This window comes from Mesoplodon mirus (genome assembly GCF_964341445.2).
Source record: "Mesoplodon mirus genome assembly, chromosome: 2".
Lineage (NCBI taxonomy): Eukaryota > Metazoa > Chordata > Mammalia > Artiodactyla > Ziphiidae > Mesoplodon > Mesoplodon mirus.
In genome coordinates, this window is record NC_138977.1 from 158,246,906 (window position 1) to 158,268,144 (window position 21,239).

The following is a 21,239-nucleotide window of genomic DNA, read 5'->3' on the forward strand; positions in this document are numbered from 1 at the left end:
AGTTGCCCTTATAACATCTGTTTTTCTACATGTGTGTGTTGCTAGAGGAGATTAATAAGGCCCTGGGTGCATGTTATATAACCACTGTTTTGGCAAATTCATTATTTTTCATTCTAAGTTAAAAAGTAGATCTAAAATAGTTTGCATTAATGTAGGGTACACAACAATTTTCATTTAGTTTACCACTAGGTTACTTTAACACTCTCTTCTCTGTTATACTATAGTTTGAAGAAATCTGAACTGTTTGGTCATCCCTCCAGTCTTCATACAGATCCATGAAATATATGACATCATGCCAATGAGACAGGATGAATAAGATTTGGCTAATGAACTGGAAACTTTGGAAAGACACATTCCACCAGAGTTTGGGAAAAAAATTCTGTGTAGTTTCAGGGACCTGCTTCTTCAGTGAAAATTTTAAGGGTTTGGTGGTTAGGGTACAGCTATATCCACTCCAAAAAAAAAAAAAAACCCTCAGACAAATTGCTGCATAGTGCATCCTCTTTCACCAAAAAGGGAAACATAGGACCTGCTACACCTCTTTGTGTTTTATAAGCATCCTAAATATTCTACAGACATTAAAAGTATAATAATTAAATATTACAAATAATTTTATGAGTATAAATTTGAAAACCTAGACAAAGTGGACAAATTCCATGAAAGACACAAATTGTAAAAACTGACTCAAGAAGAAATTGAAATTCCAGATAGTTCTATATCACTTAAAGAAAAATTTGTAATTATCTTCCCAAACTAAAAATCTTCAGGCCCTTGTGTCTTTACTAGCAGTTGTAACACTGAGAAGACATTATGAAGAATTGATAACATTTCTATACAAAAATGTTACACTGCCTTAATCATTTTATTGAGGCAGGAATTACACTAACTCCAGAATCACACAAAGACGTTGTATTAATTTCCTGACTGCTATAACAAAATACCACAAATTTGTTTAAAACAACAGAAATTTATTCTCTTAGAGTTATGGAGACTAGAAATCTAAAATCAAGGTTTTGACAGGGCCATGCTCTCTTCAAAGTCTATAGGGAAAGAGCCTTCCTTGACTCTTCCTGCTTCTGGAAGCTCCAGGCATTCCTTGGCTTTCAGCTGCGGTACCTCAATTTCTGCCTCCATTGTCACATGGCATTCTCTCCAGGTGTCTGGGTCAAATTTTCCCTCTTCTTATAAGGATACCAATCATATTGAATTAGGGCCCTCCCTAATGACTTCACCTGAACTTGATTAGTTGTGGTATTGACCTTGTTGAAATGCAAAGATTTCTTAGCTGAAACAGAAAAAACTAATCATAAAGAAAAATTAATAAATTAGACTTCATGAAATTTAAAAACTTCTGCAAAGGCAAGTCACAGATGGGGAGAAAATATATGCAACAAATAGCTACAAAAGTCTTGGATCACAATATGTAAGGAGAACTTACGGTTCAATGATAATAAGAAAAAGGATCTAATAATGGACAATATATTTTAACAGTCACTTTAAAATAGAAGATATGCAAATGGCCAGATGCTCGACATCATTAATGTAATGAAATTGCACTTTAAAAATAGCAAGTTACCACAATATTTTCATTGGAATAGCTAAAATTAACAAGTCTGACAATGTCAAGTTTCGTCAAGGATGTGATGCACACATTGCTTGTGCATAACGAACATGTTACAACTACCTCAACAGAGTAGAAATTCACCCAAGGGAGATGAAAACATAGGTCCATACAAAGAACAAAACACTAATGTTCTTAGAAGCTTTATTCATAGTAGCCCAAAACTGAATAGAACCCACATGTATATCAGCAGGTCATGGGTCAAATTGTGTTATAGCCATACTATACATACTATTCGTATGTATTGTACTATGACTATTTATTCTATTTCACTGTAAGAAAGAAATGAAACACTAGTATACTCAATACTATGGATAAACCTCAAAAATATTATACTGAGTCACAAGTCGAGTCCAAAATAATACATACTTTATGATATCATTTTATGAAACAGACAAATATAGTCTTTTGTAACAGAAAGCAGATCAGTAATTATCTGTGGCCAGGTGAGGGTGGGGACCTAACCACAAAGAGCACGAGGGAAATTTTTGAGGCAATGAAAACACCTTATAAAATTGTTTTGGTGGTTATTTCAGTGTATACACTTGTCAAAATTTGCCAACATGTACAGTCAAAGTTGCTTCACTTTACTGTATTTAAACTATACCTAATTAAGTTGATTTTATAAAACTCTCACAAAATCTCAAATAAGAAATTTAAGTAGCAGTATTAGACTAAAGTGGTCAGAGCTGTCTTTTTCTCCATTTAGTCCTAGTAGCGCATAAGGGCATGTTCCCATATGGTTGGGTATAGACCCTGACTACAATAGATATGACTTATTCATATGAAGTATTCAAAATTTGCATTAAAACAGACATATGTACTTACACACACTTTTAAAAATGTGAGAGCAGGCTAACCTTGTCAGTGTTCTTCAGATGAGAAGTTTGATTTTAATAAATTGAGTGAACATGTGTAGAAACAATTTGTTTCCTATGACATGAGGGGAGATGAAGAGAACAGGGGATTTTGCTTGGGAGGCTGTGGACAGTTAGCGGTATGACAGGGAATTACTGTAGAGTCAATGAGTAAGTTTCTGCCTATGTTAGCTGGCAATGTAGAACCTTTGATGTTGGTTTAGAACCTGCATCTTTGTCATAATGCTCCAAGTGAGTTGATATAAATGTGCATACCTCTTTGATGCTGTCTCCTGAGAACTCTACCTTTGCAGAAATCACTCTCCCTCTCTTTTTTGTTCTTCCTCTCTTTACTTCCATACTCAGGTTGCATGGTCACCCTATCTAGGTGTCCTAGCAGTCAAGAAAGCGACACCTTTTTCCCTATCTTTGCAACCAACTCTTTCTTATTTTTCATTAAAGTGGTTTCTTAATGTCTGAAATGTACTTTACATGGAAGAGGATCTCCCATGGTCATGCACAATATTTTTAAAAACCCACACCTGGGTCTTTTCTATAAGCCCATTTTATTTTTCTAGCATCAACTCTCATGTAGCTGGTATTCTTGGCTCCTCTCCCTATATTAAGCAAATGAAGAATGCAGAATGAAAAATGTTTGAGAAGGACCACTTCAGACCTCTGTTCTGTCTCCCCACTGGTTCTCCTTTTCATTTGCCTCCACCAGTTCATACCTTCAGTTCTTTTTAGATTCCAAACTAGATGCCATCAATCTTCTTGTTTCTTTAGTACATACTCCTTGCCCTCAACCTCACCTCACTGTTCTTGCAAATCCTCTTGACAACCACCCATGTAATCTGGTTTCCTGGGAGACAACCTTGCTTATTCCTTGAAAGCTTCAGTTACCCACATTTTCGCAGTGATTACCATTCTCACCTCTTATAGACTCTCTGTATACATTGGATTCAAGAAAGCATGTAATAAGTCAAAGAGGTTTCTCCTTACTATACTCAATACATTCATAATTGTAATTAAAAGCATACAGAAATAGCTATAACTATGGAATACCTTTGTCCTAATATCTTTCTCTTTTTATTAACACTATAAGGATATCAGAAGAATAGAGTCAGTCATCACTTCTACTTTTTCTTTTTTTTTTTTTTTGCAAAAACAGCAAATTTTCCTTCTTTATGTCCCTCTTCTCTGAGAAACTTTGATTTTGCTTGTGTTCTCTCTCTCACTTTTTTTTTAATGGATTTGTTTTCAGCAGAATTTCCCTTTGTTTGTATTAGTTCTAGTTGCACTGTCACTTGGGGTTTGAGGAGTTTTCCAAGGGAACTTCTTAACAAGTTTATTGGGGTTCAGAGTTGACGTTCACATTTTATTTTTCTTGGTTCTCTTGGAATCAGTTTTACTGATCTGATCTCTTGGAATCAGTTTTACTGATCTGCTGTTTAGAAAGGCTACAGTTGGGCTTCCCTAGTGGCACAGTGTTTGAGAGTCCGCCTGCTGATGCAGGGGCCACGGGTTCGTGCCCCGGTCCGGGAAGATCCCACATGCCACGGAGCGGCTGGGCCCGTGAGCCATGGCCACTGAGCCTACGTGTCCGGAGCCTGTGCTCCACAATGGGAGAGACCACAACAGTAAGAGGCCCGTGTACAGAAAAAAAAAAAAAAAAAAAAGAAAAAGAAAAAGAAAAGAAAGGCTATAGTTACAGAAGTTGGGAGGGGGAAGTCCTTAAGATTAGTTAGCTAACATTTCCTGTTATAATATGAAAATTTTCTCAATCCTCAGCTTGTGGACAGAAAGCCATATTATAGCACAAAATCTGAGACTTTCTAGAAGCTCAGTAATAGTTGTTGAATTGTCAATAGATATATTCACCATGTTCAATATGTTATCTTTACTGATCAAGATAGAGGATGTCTTGTCTCTAATTTGAAAGAGAGGTTTATACTGAATATCTGTTATATGAGGAAAATTACAGTAAACACTTGGGGTCTTCTATCATGTATCACTGGTCAAAAGAGTTAAGAGAGTCTCTTAGATTGACTTCCCCAGAAAGCAGAGCCAAAGCAAAAGGCTAATGTGCAGCTATTTTATAAACTGCCTCTCTGAACAATTCCTGTGGAGGAAAGGGAGAATGTAGAATAATCTATCCACTAGCTCTTGTAAGCCATTGGTAAATTTTACCTCATGACATAATAGTGCCCCCCAGACTTGCACATTGTGCATACAGGGTATGGTAACTTAGCAGAGTCCTGTGGTATCACCTGCAAGGCAGCCCCGGGATAGGAGGACAGAGATACATACATGGAAGGGGTGGAAGATGGGGCATCATCTGGTTACATCTGTGTGTATTTGGTTAGAACACATGGAGAGCTGGAACAAGGATGCCAAGATGAGGATCTGAAGAGAAGGAAGATTGGTGTCTAATACAAAGGTCTTTGTTTCCTTTATTTCCTTCTGTAAACATACATGATCTAAGCATATCCTCGTGGATATGAGACTGTGTGTGCTCAGTCTCTGCACTGAAGACAACTTCCTACTTATTGGAATTATCTCCCTATTGGATATTGCTGATGGGATTTCTGCTACCAAAGGGTGATGCATGGGGGACATTGTAAGATGGATGGAGGGCTTCGTGGTCCATACCTGTAGAGGGGAGAATGTAGAGCATGCTTGGAAGTACAGTTCTTCTCTCCTTTGATTCCTTTCTTGGGAGTAATATTTATGGAGAATTTGTGCCTTGTTACAAGGATCACTCACAAATGTGATGGCTGTATATTACACACTTGGGAGTGGCCAAGAACAGCTGGTAATATAGCTGCCAACATTGTAACTGACAGAAAGAGGATGCTCTGAATTGGTGCCCTAGTGAAGATGTGCAGAGGGATAAAAATAAACTGAAAATAATGCTAAGAACAAGTCCTGGTTTACAGGTCACTACTTATTTCAGATTTCTTTTAAAACTGTTAGACATAGATATTACTTTATTTACTTCAAGTATATTGCTATAAATTACTTCATTTTCAGCAAGGAAATTTGAGTAACAGAAAAATTAAACCCATTAGTTTTCTATTGACTTTAGTTTTGTCTCAGGGCTAGAATCCAGTCAGATTTTACCTTTTTGAAGGAAGTAGAGCTCCATTATGAAAGCTATGAGTGGGTTTTCCAGAAAAATGGACTTTGCACATGTAACCTTGTGCATATGGGTGCATGTACACAAGTTTGCATAAAATTTCAGACCCTTGAAATCTTTCTCTAATAAGGGTAGAAACAGAAAGATAATCTTACACGGTCTGTTATGAAACTGTGAATAAGAATTAACTTTAAGCAAACCTATTTCCCAAGTAGAATTTCATGCCTACTTTCTATCAAATTAGGTAAATTATACATGGTGCTATTTATTTTTTTCTCATTTTCAGGAAATTACTAAATTTTGAATGCATTTTTTCTCTCTATGGATAAATTAATGTAGTTAAGAGGAAAACCACAAAATATGAGAAATTCAGGTAGGATACGATGTATGATAAAAGATTAATAGAGCTGGCAATTTCCCAATCTGGAGAAAAGAAGGCTAATGGGAGACATGTTAGAATCTGAAAATATGTTAACGGATATTCCCAGGAGGACAGGGACCAATTCTCATTAGTCAATGAGAGCAGAGCAGGAAGTAATGGGCTTAAACTGCACCTGGGAAATTTAAGTTAAATAAAAGAAAACTTTTTAACCATGAGAACAATTAAACAACGATGCAGATTATCAAGGGAAATAATGAATTCACCTTTACTAATAATATTCAAAGTAGCACTTGACACTCATACATCAGGTATAAGTTAGGAATAATAAAAATCAATTCTACCAATATTCTGGGAATAGATTAGATGATCCAAGAGGGAATACTTGTCAAAATCCCCACCATGTTGGGCTTCCCTGGTGGCACAGTGGTTGAGAGTCTGCCCATTGATTCAGGGGACACAGGTTCGTGCCCCGGTCTGGGAGGATCCTACGTGCCGCGGGGTGTCTGGGCCCATGAGCCATGGCCACTGAGCCTGCACATCTGGAGTCTGTGCTCCGCAACGGCAGAGGTCACAACAAAAAAACTCCCCACCATGTACAAAAATAGACTCAATGGAAAGAACAACTTTTAAAATATGTAAGATGAACAAAATATTCTATAAATAGTTATTTGTTTACTACCATGTGCAAAGCTCAAATTTAGCCTCTGGAGGAAATAAAGATAAATCCTAAATGATTTAAGCCCTCAAGTTGCTTATTTGGTAGTAAATTGGTGCCCCCAATTTTTTTAAAATTACATATCTTTATTAGGAAAAATATTTTGAGCACTCAACCCTAATAAAAGTATATTAATTTATTTATGGATGTAACATATACACAGTAAAAAATAAGTATAATATAAATTAAAAAGGGTAAAATAAAGATGAAATAAATCTTACTTTAAAAATATTTTCCTGGGGCTTCCCTGGTGGCACAGTGGTTGAGAGTCCGCCTGCCGATGCAGGGGATACGGGTTTGTGCCCCGGTCTGGGAAGATCCCACATGCCGCAGAGCAGCTAGGCCCGTGAGCCATGGCTGCTGAGCCTGCGCGTCCGGAGCCTGTGCTCCACAACGGGAGAGGCCACAACAGTGAGAGGCCCGCGTACCGCAAAAAAAAGAAAAAAAAATTTTTTGCTAATAGTTGTACCCTTATCTATCATTAACTTGTTATTTAGGGGCTTCCCTGGTGGTGCAGTGGTTGAGAGTCTGCCTGCCAATACAGGGGACACGGGTTCGAGCCCTGGTCTGTGAAGATCCCACATGCCATGGAGCAACTAGCCCCATGAGCCACAATTACTGAGCCTGTGCGTCTGGAGCCTGTGCTCCGCAATAAGAGAGGCCGCGATAGTGAGAGGCCCGCACACCGTGATGAGGAATGGCCCCCACTTGCCGCAACTAGAGAAAGCCCTCGCACAGAAATGAAGAGCCAACACAGCCATAAATAAATAAATAAATTAATTAATTAATTAAATTTTTTTTAAAAAAGGCAAAATTCCTTTAAAAAAAAAAAACTTGTTACTTAAAGCCACAATAATCAATTAGACCAGTTTCATATTTAACAATGATAATTGTTACTCTTTATATAAAATCAACTTCTTCATTAGGTTAAGGTTCTTGGCTGGCTTCTTGTCACATCTAATTAGACTGTCATTATTTTTACTTTGTACAGTGGCCAACAAAGAACTCATACTGGGTATAGGAGAACTGTCAGCTCTGCTACTATACATTGTTTTTTATGCTTCAATTTAGTGTAACTTGCAATCTGTGATTTTTCTACAAAATTTTTTTAAGACTCTTGTCCCTTTTATGGGGTTTATTTCATTGGAACTAGATAATACAATTCATAAAGCTACTTAATTGTTGACTGTAATATATATCAATATTTTAAGCAAAAATGCATTCATGAAGGGATCCCTATCAACTCTTATGTAAATTGAGCAGATTCCTCTCTTTCCTTAGGACCTCATGTTCTGTAGGTGACTTTTGACCTTAGAATGTGTGCAATAAGTGATGGCACATCCATCAATTTATATATTGTAGTATTCATAAAGCTTAATTATGTTTATAGGTAAAATAATAGAAATAGACTACTGCTTCCAGAATTATAGGAAGACTAGACTATAGGAAGACTGTAATAATAGACAAGATTATTCTAAAAGCCTTCCAGTGCAAATCAATTTAGATTTTAAATGAACATACTTTTAAATGCATTGATAAACTCACAGGAACATTTTTTAAATCCCCAAGGATTTTCCCCCTCAATAAATTAAAAACTAGAAAAAAAATATTTAGATTTTATGTACAATAGAAATATATTTTCCAGTAATGTGGGACTTCATTACAAATTTACCCTCATCAAGCAAAAAAAATTCTAAAGGATGCATATAATAGAAAAGAAAAATAACCATAGAAGATCTGAAGTGTAAGGAATAATAGTGAACAAAGGTATTAGTGAGCATGCCAACAAACGTAGACGTACATTGTATAAAAAAAAGAAACGGTTATGTCCAATGTATGAGGTTAAGATTAACTAGAAAACAAGAGAGAACTAAAATACTAGACAGTAATATAAGGTAATTTTCAATGGAGACAATCAGAGTTAAAGTATGAAAGTTGAAATATTCTAAAGTCTTTTTATTGTCTGGCAAGAGGAATAATAAAGGGATTTTTTTTTTTTTTTTTTTGGTACACAGGCCTCTCACTGTTGTGGCCTCTCCCATTGCGGAGCACAGGCTCCGGATGCGCAGGCTCAGCGGCCATGGCTCATGGGCCCAGCCACTCTGTGGCATGTGGGCTCCTCCCGGACTGGGGCACAAACCCATGTCCCCTGCATCGGCAGGTGGACTCTCAACCACTGTGCCACCAGGGAAGCCCAATAAAGGGATTTTTTAAATGTTAAGGATACAAGGTAAATTTTCAAAGATAACCACCAAGAACATAGGTCAAATGGTGTAATGAAATTTTAAAAAATCAATGCAATCAAAGCAAAAGAAAGAGGAAATGAGGAAAAGGTAGCATAAAAAAGTGGAACAGATGAAAAACACAAAATAAGAAAGTAGAAAAAAATGTACCAGCAATCACTATAAATGTAAGTGAACAAAATATTAAACTCATTAATGAAAATGGTAATATTTCTAGATTGTATAAAATGCCAACATATAGCAAAAGCTGTTTTCCAAGGACACACCTAAAACATAAAGGTAAGCAAATATTTTAATGTAAAAGATGGGAAAAAAGGCAAAACTAGCCTGAAAAATTTAGATAAGAATAACTCAGGATTTTATGTCAAAAGCAATACCAAGGTGGAAAGGACTCACTAGACAGTGATAAAGTTCCAGTTCACTTGGAACATGTAGCAATTCTAAACCTGTGTACACCTGATGAAATAGCCTTGAACATATAAGGTAAAACTTGACAGAACTAAAAGGAGACATGAACAAATCCACTATCAGAATGGGAGATTTACACCTTTCACATTATAGGATATTATTTATTTTTGAATAACACAACAAACAGTTTTAGTGAACTTATAAAGAACTCTGGGCTCAATAATTAGAGAATATCCATTCTTCTTCAAGTACCATGAAAAAAATACAGATTTCAAAGGATACAATCTGTGAACATTAGACAATGAAATTAAGCTAGGAGGTGAAAGCTCTCTTAAACATTTTGGGAAAAGAACCTCATAAATAAAAATGAAGGAATCTTAATAGGAGTTTGGAAACTTTTAGGATGGATAATAACAAAAACACTTGTGTCAGTTTAAGTCCTCTGAGAAGCAGACACCAATACAGGATGAGATGTACATGAGCTATTTTGGGGAGATGCCCTTGAAGAATAAAGAGGGATGGGGAAGGAGTAGGCCACCAGAGCCTTCAGACTGTGATGCAGGACTGACGTCTGTGAAAAGACAGAAGAAAGGAGGATTGGGAGGGAAGAACTTCACAGTCACAGTTCTGAGAAAGCCTCAGCCAAGCTGATGGGAGTCCCCAAGTCAAGGCTGCCCATTGAAAGAGTCCCATATCCAGCAAATGAGGGCCTGCTCTGGCACCCTAGCTGTGCTTGGTCCTTGGTTCTGAGCAGCCTGGGAGGGTATCAGAAGGTGCAGCAGCTGCCAGTCAGCCGTGTTCTCACAGCACAGCCTTTCAAAGGAGAGATGAGCAGCGCACCTCCACGGTCACCACAACACAAAACATATGCACTAACACTTCTGGAATAGATTTAGACCACATTTTGAGAGAAATGTATGGCAGTAAGTACTTATATTAGAATGAAAGCTTAAAATTAATGAGCTTTGTGTTCACTGTAAGATAGAAAAAGATGTCAATAGAATAACCACAAAGAAAATAGGAGCAAGGAAACAGTAAAGATAAAAGCATAAATTAATGTGATATAAACCAAAAAAAAAATATGGAATACACATGTTAAAAATAAATTGTTGAAACATTTAGTGAAATATATAAATCATTGGCAAAATGGATCAAGAAAAAAAAAGCATAAAATATTAACATAAAAGGAACATAATTGTAGTTACAGTAAACAGTTAAAATGATAAAGGAATAATATGAACAATGTGAATTATAAATAGAAAACCTTAGATAAAATGGATAAAATTACTAGAAAAATATACCAAAAGTGACTCAGAAGAACAGGAATACCAAATAACCCTAACTAATCTAGAAATTAAATCCGTATTTTAAAGTCTTCTTACCAAGAAAATACCAAGGCCAACTGATTTTTATGTGAGTTCTGCCAAACATTTAGGGATATGATCATTCCCAATAAATAAAAACTCTTCTAGAAAATATAAAATGGCAAGCACTTCCTACCTCATTTTACATAAGCATGTATAAAATTATAAATGTCTATTATATATAACATATATAATACTTATATATAATTATTTGTATATACATAGTATAAACTTTAGTACCCAAACTCAGTAAAAAAAGAATTATAGAAAATTATAGAGCTAACTCATTGATGAATATAGATGTTAAAATCCCATCATTTTTACACATCCAAACGTATGTGTCTCATTAAGCATAAGTAAAAAAACCAACTTAGAAACTGCACGCAGCATGATATAATTTTAGAAAGTTCAAAACACAAAAGTAAGCACTATATTGCTTAGAAATTCATGGATTCATTCACAAGATCATTTAGAATCAAGACTATCTGTTCGTGGAAGGGAGGAGAATGAGGTCTCTGCGGGTACATGGCAGAGATTCAGTGTTATTAGTAATGTTCTCTGTAGTAAGCTGGTTGGTGACTCTTTGAAATTATTTTTATGGTATAAGATACTTTTAGAGGTGGAAAGGACCTCTGAAATAAACAAGTCTGGTTTCTCATTTTACTAGTCAGCAAACCAGGCTAGATATTTCTAAGTGCTTTACATACAGTCACACAAAATCATGTGACTCTTTACTCATGTTCTTTTCAGCATAAAACATTTATAGAAGTTGAATGATTTTTCTGTCTGGATTTTTTTGGTCCATTTAAACTGTCATTAGGTATGAAATCCTTATGCCAAACATTAAATAACCCATTACTTGACATTCACATTTTAATATTTGTTTCAATCATTTACTTTACATATGGTATCAGAAATTATTTTTAAATAGGGAAATATAAATTGCTATCATTTATTAATTGCTCCCTATGTGTTTATCACTGTGATAAATTCTTTTTTTTAATTAATTTAATTTTTTTATTTTTGGCTGTATTGGGTCTTCATTGCTGCGTGTGGACTTTCTCAAGTTGAGGCAAATGAGGGCTACACTTCGTTGCAGTGTGCGGGTTTCTCATTGCAGTGACTTCTCTTGTTGCAGAGCACAGGCTCTAGAGCATGTGGGCTCAGTAGTTGTGGCTCGTGGGCTCTAGAGTGCAGGCTCAGTAGTTATGGCGCACAGGCTTAGTTGCTCCGTGACATGTGGGATCTTCCTGGACCAGGGCTCAAACCTGCGTACCCTGCATTGGCAGGCAGATTGTTAACCACTGCACCACCAGGGAAGCCCTGTTATAAATTCTTTATAAATATTATTGACTAATTTGCTGTCTGGTTTTATCAAATTTAGAGTCAAAGTTTATTCTTGGGCACCATTTTCCTGATTGCCTCATTATTAGCTGTAATACAGTGATTTAATTTGCAGAAACACTTAGGGGGGTGAGGACAGTTTTCCTAGAGAAATACAATGAGAAGAAGTCAGCTAGGTAAGAAATGGAATTGAAGGTGGCAGAGGAGCAGTTTGCACAGGAGAGGAAGAGAGATGCTCTAGGGGATAATGGACCCTGCAAGTAGGAGGACAATGGAGTCCTTATGTCCTAAGTGTAATGAAACAGAAACAGCAGAAAAGCTATGGACCCTGAACAGCAAATGTAGGCTAGGTACAGGGAGATCTTTTTAGAAATCTTGAGGTCCAGTTGTAAGGGATGTGCTACTTAGCTCTCCATTCCAACCCCAATGCCTATGACCTCAGAGAGGCAGCATTACTTGCAGGGACCCCTAAAGAAACTTGTTTTGTTTTGTTTTGTTTTGTTTTTTTAATCAGTCTATAGAGTAACATCTCTGAGATGGAATTTCAAATGAGTTGTAATTCTTAACTGCCTGCTTTTGTAGGTTGAGTTTCACACCCACAAAGGAGTGATTAGCACATACGATGAAAGCCATGGGAGACAATGAACATGTGACATGAGAGTGGAGGGTACCAGTGGCTGCAACCTGAGGGACAGCAGCATTTAAAAGAACAGAGGGAGCAGCACCTGCAACTACAGTAGAAAGCACATCCATAGAGACAAGGGGGAAACCTAACGAATGTGGAGTTATATAAATCAAGGGGAGGTGGAGGAATTCAAGAAGTTAGGGTAAAGTCAGCAGGGCCAAACACTGCTGAGGATTTAATGAAGATTAAGGCTGAGAGGTTCACACTGGATTTCGTGACAATGAGGTCACTGATTTCGTTGGAGTTGTTGGGAAAAACAGATGGCAACATGTAAAGGAGTCACCACTCAGTGAAGAAGAGGAGACAGCCAGGGTGCATGACAATTTTGAGATGTTTGCTTCTGAACAGGTGATAGAGATAGGACAGCAATTGAAAGCAGATGTGAGCAGGGGGAAAATTTTCCTTTGTTTTTAATTTTATTGAAATATAGTTGATTTACAATATTGTATTAGTTTCAGGTGTATAGCAAAGTGATTCTGTTATACATATACATATACCCACTCTTTTTTAGATTCTTTTCCCATATAGGCCATTACAGAATATTGAGTAGAGTTTCCTGTGCTATACAGTAGGTCCTTGTTTGTTATCTATTCCTTTGGAATGAGCGAGAGTAGATAAAGAAGATGTGTACATATAGGGTTGGCCAAAAAGTCATTTGGGTTTTTCAGTAAAATGTTTTGGCCAGCCCATTATATACAATGGAATATTACTCAGCCATTAAAAAGAATGAGATAATGCCATTTGCAGCAACATGGATGGACCTGGAGATTATCATACTAAGAGGGGTAAGTCTGATAGGAAAAGACAAATATCACACAATATTGCTTATATGTGGAATCTAGAAAAAATGATACAAACAAACTTATTTACAAAACAGAAACAGACTCAAAGACTTAGAGAATGAACTTATGGTTACCAGGGGGAAGAGTGGGGGGAGGGATAGACTGGTATTTTGGGACTGATATATACGCACTACTATATTTTAAAAAGATAACCAACAAGGACCTACTGTATAGCACAGGAAACTCTGCTCAATATTCTGTAATAATCTAAATGGGAAAAGAATTTGAAAAAGAATAGATACATGTATATGTATGACTGAATAACTTTGCTGTACACCTGAAACTAACACAACAATGTTAATCAACTATACTCCAATATAAAATAAAAATTAAGAAAAGAGAGTGGAGTGTGTTAAGTACCAATGGGGAGTGGACAGAGCAAATAGAGGGGAGTGACTGGTGGAGAGAAATTACAGAGAGTGTGGGAAGGGATAGAGCTAGAAGAGAAGTGCAGGGACTAACCATAGCTAGGAGGAGGTTTGTCTGTGACTTTAATGGCGGAAAGGAGGGATAAAATAGTTTTTTTTTTCTGATAGCTTCTATTTTCTCTGTGAAGAAGGAGGGAAGACCATCATCTGCTGTGAGTTGGAAGGAGAAGTTTGTAGAACTGAGGACTGTGTCTCTAACCAATGGGACTTACTCTTGTCTACACATTGGAATCACATGGAGAGTTGTCAAAACTCCCATACTGTACCTTAGACAAAATAAATCAGAATATGTGAGGAGGGGAACCCAGAATCAGTACTTTAAATAACTTCTCATGTGCTTATTATCTGCTAACGAGGCTGAGAACACTGCTGTAAATCCTGACTGTGTTAGAATCATTTAGGGAACTTTGAAAATTACTGATGCCTCAATCTTGCCACTAGAGAATCTGATTTTATTGGTTTGGGGTGAGGCCCAGGTATCAGGATTTGAAAAAAGCTCCCCAGGATTCTAATGGTAGCCAGGGTTGAGAATCCCTGATGTAAGTGGTGGTCAGGCAGTGTTGAGGACTCAGCACACATTGGAAACCTCAGGCCTATAACAACAGCAGCTTACAGAATTGAGTGATGCCTGTGGCACTCAGCAGTCCTGATACAGAATGGAAGGATGGAAAGTTGGATTCTTCTGAAACCAGGATTTTGTTTGTTACTTTCTTGGAAGGAAAAATAGAGAATGAGACTTGTAGATTTTTGACAACAGAAGGATTTTTGGAAAGTTTTATTGAATTATAGTTGATTTACAATGTTGTGTTTAATTTCTGCTGTGCAGCAAAAGTTGCACGTATATATTCTTTTACATGTTCTTTTCCATTATGGTTTATCACGGGACACTGAATATAGTTCCCTGTGCTATACAGTAGGACCATCCTATATATAATAGTTTGCATCTGCTAATCTCAAACTCCCAATCCGTCCCTCCCCAGCCCTCCTCTCCCCCTTGGTAACCACAAGTCTGTTCTCTATATTGACAACAGAAAGATTTAAATGATGGATTAAGAAATGTAAGCTTAATAAGGAAGGAGGTAAAGAGATGAGGGTGTCCATAAGAAAGAAATAAAAAAGGATCCTGAGGCAGGAGCTCCCTATGAGGTTGAAGAACTAATGTAGACAAGCAACTGTGTGAAAGAGCTGGTAATAATTGTGGAAGATAATATAAAATTGATTAAGTTTCTGAACTTTTTCTTTGTTGTTTATTGACATCACTGACATAAGCATATGCTAATGTCAGTAGTTATGCAAAAATGAATGAACTGATGAGTATTAGAGATGATCCTTATATAAAACACTGTGCCATTTTAGGGTAATATAGAGTAGCCACGGAGTCTTACATTTCCGTGTGTATCTTGGAAGTGTTGACTTGTATTTGGCCTTGGCATTTAGAAGTGGCAGTTATGACAGATGCCTGATTCTGATGCTGTTTTAAGAGATTGACCCCCTTTACTATCCTGCCATTTTCAACAACGTGGATGAACCTAGGGGACATTATGTTAAGTAAAATAAACCAGACACAGGAAGGAAAAACCCTGCATCGTCTCACTTATATGTAGAACTTAACAAAGTTGAATACATAGAAGCAGAAAGTAGAACAGTGGTTATCAGGGGCCACTGATGGAGGACATGGGGAGATGTTGGTAGAAGGATACAAAGTTGCAGTTATGTAGGATAAATAAGTCCAGAGATCCAGTGCAGCATGGTGACTATAGTTAACCATACCACGTTGAATACAGGATATTTGCTAAGAGGGAACATTTCATGTGCTTATATCACACACAAAAATGGAAAGTATGTGAGGAGAAGATGTTAATTCGTTTGAAAGTAGTGATCCTTTCACTGTGTATAGCAAATCATCATGAGGCCTTAAATATGTACAATTTTTTTAAACAATGAAATTTAAAACAAAACAAAAAAGACATTGGCTTCCTTTATATAAACTCACACAGAAATCTCCAAGGTTTAAGATCTCTCTGAAGAGGTCGCTCTGTAGAGGTCTCTGTGGCCTTAAATAAGGCATTTAGTTGGGCCACCCCTCCTCAATCTGTACCCTTCTTTTTGAGGGTGCCTCATCTTGATAAACTGCCTCGATCATGTGTGACTTATAGGGATAGGATTGCTATCTTGTTTACACTTCACCTTAAATGACATTATTTTCTTTTTGAATTTTATGATTTTTTATACAGCAGGTTCTTATTAGTAGTTATCTATTTTATACATATTAGTGTATGTATGTCGATCCCAATATCCCAGTTCATCCCACCATCTCCCCGCCCCACTTTCCCTCCTTGTGTTTGTCCTCTACATCTGTGTCTCTATTTCTGCCCTGCAAAACGGTTCATCTGTACCATTTTTCTATATTCCACATATATGCATTAATATACGATATTTGTTTTTCTCTTTCTGACTCACTTCACCCTGTAGAACAGTCTCTAGGGATGACACTATTTTTTCCCCAGAGTTTAATGAAACAGACAAAACCTTCAGGTAATAAAGGAGAAAAGAAAAAAAAAGCTGTAGAAAATTTAAAAAGTAAAAAAAAAAAATTAATGTTTCCAAAGCCCAAGTTTCAAATTCTACAATAATTGAATTCAAAAATTTTGAAGAGATTTGCTGGTCTTGATTTCCTCCCTGCTTCTTCCAGCACTTACATGGTGTATTTGACTTTATTTCCTGCCACACAGAAGAAGTTTTTAGGGAACTTGTATCCTTCTGAAGCAAGTCTTCAGTGTTTGATGTAGTCCTGCTGCCATTTTGGGGCTCCCCTGTTCTGTTGGGTTTGTACTCTTACAGAGTCAGTGACAGGGCCACAGTGAGATGTACCTAATTTTGGAGTAGGTCCTTCTATTGCCCAGTCACTAGGGAGTACCTTTATTCATTATAAATCAACTGAATATATGTATTATACAACTTTAATTCATCTATATTAATAATAACAGCTAATACTTATTGAGCACGACTATGTATCAGACACAACTCTAGATACTACCATGTAATCTTTATAACAACCCTTTACTTTACAGATGAGGATACTGAGATAAATGAGTTTCTCAAGATCATATAGATGATACATGGTTAAATTCTATTTTTGATTTGAAAATTAAAGTATCTTTCAGATAAGATGGTTAACTAACCAAGGCTGTTGGCTCCCTCTTCAAATCCAATATGGGAAATGTCAAGGTGTTATAAGAAGACGGGGATTACTCAAGAAAGCCTTGAAGAGATATAATGCAGTTTCATCTAAGCTAGGGATTAAAAATCAGTCTAGCATGGGGAGGGTCAGCATCATAGATTGTGACAGCCTGGTAAAGTTTACTCTAGGTAGGCCTGTTATCCCCTGCCCCACATTTCCCTGAGGAATTTCCCCTTGCCATCATCACTGCAAAGCAGACAAAGCAAAATTTCTTGGCTAAGGTGCAAGATATCAGCTAGAGTGTTTAATGCCATTTCTTGTGTTAAATCTATACGTTCATGAATTACTGAATATCAGAGCCAGGTCTCCAATTAAGGAACTATGCTTCCTATTCCTACCTCTCCGGACTAGTCTAGCTTTCCCAGCTGGAAAAGAATCTACAACAAGGCTTGATTGGGGGTAGTGCGTTTTGGGAAGTGATTTCCTGAGGCCATAACATTCTTGCACTTCCAAGCTGTGTTTGTGTTAATACCTAGTGGGTCTCTTTAAACACTACCTTGGAGGCCTTCTGACCTTCATAGCATGATTTGAGTTTATAATTAGCTAATCTGAGGTTGTCTATTCTTTTTTCAAGGTTCTTAAGAAGTTAACAAAAGGGTTGGTAATGGGACATTATGTCCCTTTCACTTCCAGACTGCTCTCTTGTGGGGGTCTGGCAGTTCCCAAAAGTGTCCTATGCTGCTGAGGAGTCACTGAAGCCCCAGAGCCTAAAGCAAGTGATATTTGGAGTCGTTGAGACAAGGTGCTGTCAGGATTGATTCTGTGTTTTTGGTTACGGCAGTGAAGGCTAACGTACAAGATAGGCCAAGGGAAGGGTGCAAGAGAAGTCCAGTACATGCTTATTAAATACAGTCCTCCATTCTGGATACTGCTACAAGTGCTCCAATATACCTGTTCTGTTATAGAACATCAGAACAGAAAAGAACTTTAGGGATTTTCCTTCACCTCGGGATCTCCTGGCGTGGGGCTCTGTAGTACATCAGTGGTCCATATTTGACAAGTAACAACATATCAAGATAATCCATTGATGAACTGGGTCCACATGTTTTTCTCTTCTGCTATTTGGGTTATAACATTGGCAACACCCCCAGGAGGTCTTAGGCCTTAGTTGAGGGAAAGTGTTGGTTGAACAAAAGTAGGAGAAATAAGATTCTGGGCCTTATGTTCATAGAATTTCCTTGTACTCTCTGGACCTGCTTACACACAATCCACCTAACCATCACTGCCTCATTTACCTAAACTTATGGCTCAATGGTTGGGATAATATTCAGCTAAGAATAGATAGCTTTGGTAGCATATTCACTGTGCTCCATGGTCAAGGTGTTCTATCTCTACTAATGCTTGGTAGCAAGCCAGGAACTGCTTTTCAAAAGAAGAGTTCTCTGCATTAAGACTCAACTAATGGAACCTACCAGACCCCACATTCAAACTCAGAACCCACCAGAGACACCACTAGAATCATTGGATCCACTGTGTCTTATGGCCCGTTGGTCAGGGCAGCTTGCACTGGAGTGAGGAACTTCTGTAATGCCATCTCTTGCTCTGAAATCTACTCAAAACTGGCAACTTTCTGTGTCATCAGATAAATGGGTTTGAGGAGTATTTCCAAGCACAGTGTACACTGACTCCAGCATCCAAATAGGCTTACTAGATGCTGTACATCTATACTGGTAGTGAAGGTGCAAGGTCCAACACCTTGTCCTTTGCCTTACAGGATTAGGTTAGGGTTTGGGGATGCCTTGGCTTGCCCAAGACCTTTTTTTTTTTTTTTTTTCGGTACGAGGGCCTCTCACTGTTGTGGCCTCTCCCGTTGTGGAGCACAGGCTCCAGACGCGCAGGCTCAGCGGCCATGACTCATGGGTCCAGCCGCTCTGCAGTATGTGGGATCTTCCCGGACGGGGGCATGAACCCATGTCCCCTGCATCGACAGGCAAACTCTCAACCACTGCGCCACCAGGGAAGCCCACCCCAGACCTTTTGACCCCTAAATTTTTGTTGATGTGGCAGGTTCACAGGTGTAGATTCTTTGGTCTCACATTAAAAAAAAAAATCATTCTGTTATTTCTTTTTTTCTGAGGCTTATGACTCCTTCCTCAGTCCTTTGCTAAGGCAAAGGATATCTCTATATTATTTATTGTAGACCAAGCTTCAGGGTGCCATCCTAGCAGCATATTGAGACTGGTTCTAGGTTTCTTTGCTAGAATGTTAAATCCTAAAACATGAATGCTTTGATGTCAGTAGATTTTCTTTCATGCAGCATTACAATCTAACCTCCTGGTGTGAAATTCCCCAATCTCAGATCCTGGAATACCATTGATTTTTCTATCATGTCTTTGACATTGGTATATAAAAGTTATATAAACCCTGCAGTTCAGTCTGCTTACAATTAAATGCAGGGCTCAGACTGGAGCAAAGTCTGCTTTGCAGATGCAGAAGACAAGAGCCCAAATACTTCCCTAGGATTCTTATGACTTATATAGCCTCTCAACTAAATTTTGGTGCTAGCTTCAATAATGGTGAGGGTACAGCATGCTAAGGGTTATCAGGACTTCACCTGCTACTACAATGATTAGGTCTTTATTTCAGTGTGTTTGGTGAATGATTCCATTCCAAAATCCCACCCTGAGGGTCTGCTTTCCAGACTTGTTTCTAAGTCTGTGATCTATCAGCAAAACATAGCATGAGACAAGGGCTTGTGTTCAGGTAGCTTAATTTGGGAAGTGATCCCAAGGAACAGGAGTGGTGGTTTAGGAAGTATGAAATGGGGAAGAGAGAATAATTTCAGTAATGCTTCTTATATTTATCCAGTACTTTACACTCTGCCAAGCAATTTCATGCATGTCAGTCCATTTAATTCTCACAGGAACCCTAGGAGAGCTGTGTTATTGTTACTTCATAGATTAAGAAACAGAAGTTTAGAGATTCAGTCACTTGTCTGCTTATGGTGTCAGTTAGAAAATAGAATGCTGTCTTCTGAAATAGTTGGGATTCTGTCCTCCGAATTTATTTATTACAAGACATGGGAAAATGCTTTATAAATGCTAAAGGGGTACACATATATAAAATCATGTCATCATCAAGCAATCTTTAATATATTGTGGAAACATGTGAAGTTCAAATATAATCACAAACACATACACAGAGAAAAATAATTAACTTAAAATACATAAGCTCCAGGTGTCATGCACAAAATAATTATTGTTTATGGTATTCATTCATTCATTCATTCAATAAAAATTACTGAGTACTTATTGTATGCCAGGCATTTTTACAGCATTGCAGATTATAGTCAAAACAGATAAAGCCTTGCTTTCAGGAAGCATATTATTTATATTTAAATCCACGTAATTTGTTATTTGTGCCTATGGCTAGAACTCGAACTGACCCCCTGGGGACTGTGATGTGCTTATTAAGCAAAGAACAAAAGAAGAAGTCACTTAGTGCCTAGAACAGAGAGGTGAGTTGGAATACACATTCTTTACGTTGTAGGTGATTTTCAAAATTGTTTCTCTGTGAGTAGGGAGATCAACCGGAGGAAAGGAGATGAAGCAAAGAACTTCTGCTTCCGCTAAGAGTTTCCTTACTCACTTGTACCATTTTCACTTACGTAAAATTATCATACCCTCATCTCCATTCCTCTTAGACCAAGTTCCCAATTCCGCTCTGCCACCAATAAAAGCATTGTCCTCATTTCTAACTTTCAACACTTGCCTGCTACTTCTGCCAGCTTGTGGTTACCTATGGAAGGCATTTTATGGACTGCAAATGCCTGGCTTAAGAAACTTTCCCCCCCCAAATATGCATAGCAAAACTGATGGTAACATATGGCCCTATATTTTTTCCCTTCTTGCCAGTTCACTAAAATAAATTTACTTTCAATTTACATATTCTTGTCTACATTTCAGAGCTTTAAAATATATTTGTAAGGTCTGTCCTGTCTATCTTTTTCTGAGATTATGCAACAGCTTTG

The 21,239-nt window shown here is 37.5% G+C and overlaps 1 long non-coding RNA gene across 1 annotated transcript in view; it reads right to left on the reverse strand.

Moving 5' to 3' along the window:
- Positions 1 to 1,232: 1,232 nt before the first annotated feature.
- LOC309792447 overlaps positions 1,233 to 21,239 on the reverse strand; it is a 144,911-nt gene continuing 124,904 nt past the window's right edge. Inside the window, exon 3 of the long non-coding RNA XR_014291717.1 lies at positions 1,233 to 1,285. This is a non-coding gene — a long non-coding RNA (uncharacterized lncRNA). The remainder of the gene's footprint in view (positions 1,286 to 21,239) is intronic.